The sequence below is a fragment of the Pinus tabuliformis genome, chromosome 9, assembly GCF_031772625.1.
Source record: "Pinus tabuliformis cultivar Carrire ecotype Pingquan chromosome 9, CPIR1, whole genome shotgun sequence".
In the NCBI taxonomy this organism is placed as follows: Eukaryota; Viridiplantae; Streptophyta; class Pinopsida; order Pinales; family Pinaceae; genus Pinus; species Pinus tabuliformis.
This window is the reverse complement of record NC_142307.1, coordinates 797,115,278-797,120,162: the sequence shown is the minus strand read 5'-3', so window position 1 is coordinate 797,120,162 and position 4,885 is coordinate 797,115,278.

The following is a 4,885-nucleotide window of genomic DNA, read 5'->3' as shown; positions in this document are numbered from 1 at the left end:
TCCTAGTTATCAAAAATTTCAACATCTTTTAGATAATTATCTATTATTTTTTATTTGAGTAAATATTATAGGAAAAAAGTAAATGCACCATTGAATTTGATTCTAATGATTTTTTATTATATATGTAAATAATTTCTATTGTAGAGTGTATTGAATTTCAATTGGATATTGAAGAATATTTAAAAATAAAATGTTCTCTACTAGATTTTAGAGTTGAAAAGTTATTTGTTTAAATGTTCATGGGATATGCATCTATAAATCTATGTACCAATTCACCTTATGCTAATGGACCACAACAACCAAATTCACTTTAAGTACAAAAAGGAATACATAAATTCCTTAAATCCATTATAATCCTCACACCTTAGTGCAATTAAATATGGATAGCAGATGTGAAAGTTGGAAAATTAGATATTATTGGGATAATGAAGTAATATTTATCCCAAATAAATTGATGAATCTTCAACCATCATTGGTATAACATTTTCTTTCTTGAAGAAAAAAAAGTTACTACATGCACATTCTAGATTCTCATACATTTTAGTGAGATTCGGGGAAGGATTTTAGTAAAATAAGTGGATACAACTATGAACTCGACACCTAACAAGGCCTTCTTCAAGGAGGAAATGTCTATATCTCTCTAGATTTTCTTCCTCATTTCAAAATCAAATGTTTATATTCAACCTTGAATTCCTATTCCATAAAGATCTAAATACTTTGAGTAATTTTAAAAGGGCTATCTATCTCAACAAATCAAATAAAAAAGAGAAGTTAAATACATTGATAATTGGCTAATAGAAATAGATACTTTGAGAAATTGTAAAAGGGCTATCTATCTCAACAAATCAAAAAATTGAATTGAATTATATTGATAGCTTGCTAATAGAAATGGATATACCTTTGATGATGATGTCAATGCAATTTTCTAATAGAATCAGAAAGAGAATTGAAATATATTGATGCCTTGCTAATGGAAATGGACACTTTGAGCAATTTTGAAAGGGATATCCATCTCAAACAATAAAAAAAGATAATTTAAATATATTGATAACTTGCTAATGGAAATGGATATACTTTTGATGATATTGTCAATGCCAAAAGAGAATTTAAATATATTGATAACTTGCTAATACAAATAGATATACCTTTGATCACGTTGCAATGTCATTTTCTAATAGATGCAATGTGAAATTTTCAGGAGTAAGACATCCATCCAATTGAATAGAATAGTGTTTAAGAGCTATATCTAGAATTATAAAATTCTTAAGGTTATTTAGATCTACAAGGATTTAGGATGAATTTTTTCAAAAAAATATTTTACAAGGCTTTTAAACATTTAACTCTTTAAATGGAGTTAGGTTTTATTCCTTTGTTCTAAGTTTATAATATTATTCTTTTACAAATTCAAAAAAAAAACTCAATATAATTTTAGGTTTATAATATATATCACTAAATGAAAATCCTTGGGATGGCATTGAATTAAAGATTATAGGCCTTTTTTTAATATATTTGAAGTGGAATGAATGTATGCCATTTTTTTAATATATTTGAAGTGGAGTGTGTTTTCCATTAAACAAAGAATCGAGAAAAGTAGAAAATGTGTGGCTTGCTTTGCAGTGAATAGAAAAAATAGAAAAAGGTGTGGCATGCTTTACAATGAACATTGAATAGAACACCATATAGTTGGTAGTAGAAATCTCAATTCAATGTTTCATATATTGAGTTTTTGTAAAGTTTAGAAGTGAGATTCCACTTGTTTGGGTGCAAAAGTTAATTTATAATGCCACATAGTTAATTTTATGTTTCAATAATTTAAAGTGTTTTTTGGTTTATGAGTAATTTATAGGGAACAATTATGAGTAATTTAGGTTAATTATGAGCAATTTAGATTCATGAATAATTATGAGTGATTATAAGTAACTATGCGTTATTTAACTTTATAAGTAATTGACTAATTCAATGTTTTAGTTTTTAGGTTTATGAGTAATTTCTAGTAATTCAGGTATATGGGTAAACTAGTTCTGATTTAATAAATAGTTCTGATTTAAATTTTTATTAATTATTTGTGATTTAAACAATTTCTCATTTAATAAATATTGTTTTAATCATTATTGCAAAAAATATCGGATTTCATTAGTATAAACCTTAAGATCATTGTCAAATTAAATCATGAATAATGAATGCTACATAGTTAATTTTATATTTCAATAATTTATAGGGTCTTTAGGTTTATGCATAATTTATAGTAAACAATTATAAGTAACTTAGATTTATGACTAATTATCATTAACTATGAGCTATTTAGCTTATGAGTAATTGACTAATTTTATGTTTTACTTTTCAGGTTTATGAGTAATTTATACTAATTTAGGTATGTGAATAAACAATTTCTTATTTAATAAATAGTTTTGATTTAAAAAATTATTAATTATTTATAGTTTAAACAATTTCTGATTTAATAAATAGATTTTTAACCATTATTACAAAACTTAACTGATTTCATTAAAATTAGTTTAAATCTTAAGATCATTGTCAAATTAAATAATGAATAATTAATCAGTTGGTGTATATATGTTTTTTGCAAAGGTTTTGATGAAGCAAAAACTGTGAAATGCTCAAAATATTTTGATGAACATAGAAATTAATAAATGTGAGTTTGTTAAAAGCAGATACATAATAATAGCCCAAAGAAGATGAAATGGTAATAGCATGCCATTATTAAAATAGTTATGTAATTAATAATGTTGTTTAAAGTAAGGTATATCAAAATTATTTGGGAAACTGAACAATGGAATTTGGCAAATCCAACAATAACAACAAGTCGAGGGAATTCCATCATCAAATGCATTAAACACCCATTGCAATGTAGTAGTTCACAGTGTGGCTTAGTGGATGGCACAATAGTAATCTAAACTCACAAGTTTCTAATGTAACGAACACAATTCAACACACAAAGCCACTTATTCCAATTTTATTTTTAATTTAATTTTGCCCTCAGTAATCCCAACACATATTTCATAAATGGTTATACATATCTTCATAAAGTAGCTATTGTTGGTTTGTGTTATATTCTTTCCATGACTAGCCCACGTAGTTAAGAGGGGGGAGGAGCCCCCCTTTCATTGTGCCGATTGCATAGTGAGGGGAGTCATAGAGGGTTTGAGGGGTGCAAGTAATACCACTCTATGGGGTCTAGGGTAGTGGCCCAGAAAATTTTGGTTTTGGACCCTATGTTAGGTTGGGCGGACCTACCTACGGTTTTTTGCATGAATTTCGCACATGGTTTTGGACGCGATGGTTTTCGGTCCATGGTATCAGATGCTTCGGCATGTATAAATATGTATTGTAACATTGAAAGGAACACAAGGAAAAATCGAGCTGGTAGTCCCAGTTTTGGGATCCAGGGGAAAATCTTTGTGTATGTGTGTTTTATGTGTTATGCTCTTGCATTGTTTATTTTCTGTGTTTTAGAATTCATATGGAAGTAATTTCTGTACGGGGTTAAAACCTACATTTGGTTTTAGAGTTGTTTTTGGCTTCAAGGGGACGCCTTTGTTGTTGTGGGGTTTTTCTCGAACCTGTGGTAGACCCTGTTCAGTGGGAGATCTGCAAGATCAATTCAAGTGCTGAAAGAAGATGGCGAGTAGTAGAAAGATAGAGATCGAGAAATTTAATGGTCATAGTTTTGAGTTATGGAAACTCAAGATGGAGGATCTGTTGGTGGATAAAGATCAATGGATCATGGTAGACCTGGGTGCTAAACCAACAGGAGTGTCTGATGACGAATGGAAGAAGTTGGATTAGAAGACAAAGAGCACAATACAATTGTGTGTCTTATATTCAGTATTGCTGAATGTATCAGGGGAAGCTACGATGAAGGTTTTGTGGGACAAGTTAGGGACTTTGTACCAATCTAAGTCTCTGGTGAATAAACTGTTCCTAATGAAAAAGCTGTATAACCCGAGGATGAAAGATGGAGACTCGGTGATAGAGCATCTGAACGCATTTAATACTACGGTAAGTCAGTTATCATCTGTTGATATTAAAATTTCAGATGAAGATAAGTGCATCAGTTTATTGTGTTGTCTACCAAATTCATGGGATAATCTGGTTATTACAATAGGTAGCAATGCAACTGCCTTACAGTTTGATGAAATAGCCTCATCCTTGCTGACAGAGGAGATGAGATGGAAAAATATGGAGAGCCAGAATGGTGATGCCTTATCTGTACGAGGACGGTCGCAGAACAAAAACAAAAATAAGTCATCGAGTGGGAGATCTAAATCTAGAGGGAGATCTAAATCTCCAGGAAAACCTGTAAAGGTGGTTTGCTGGAAATGCAGAAAGGAAGGGCACTACAAAAGGGACTGTAAATCTAAAGCTCTTGGCAAAGGAAAGGGATCTAATGATGCTCTTCCTACAGAGGTGAAAACCACCTCAGATGAAGGTGGGGATGTGTACTTGGCTTCTTCAAGTACACATGTAGATCATTAGGCATGGTCGATTGACTCAGGTGAATCCTTTCACTTCACTCCTCATAGAGAGTGGTTCTGCAAGTATTATAAATACGATGGTGGTGATGTCTTCTCTGGGGATGATAGGAAGGCTAGAATCATTGGTCATGGAAAAGTAAAGTTGAAGTTGCATGGTGCAAGGGTTAGAACAATTCCGGGTGTTCTGCATATTCTTGCATTAGCCAGAAATCTGATTTCTGTAAGAAAATTGGATGATGCAGGTGTAAAAACAGTGATCGAAAATGATACCTGCAAGATGGTTCGGGGAACATTGGTATTGATGCGGGGAGTTCAAACTGGGACTCTGTACAAGTGGCAAGGTAGCATTGTTGTTGATGGGTGCAACAGTTCTGTGGTTCCTGAAAGTGGAG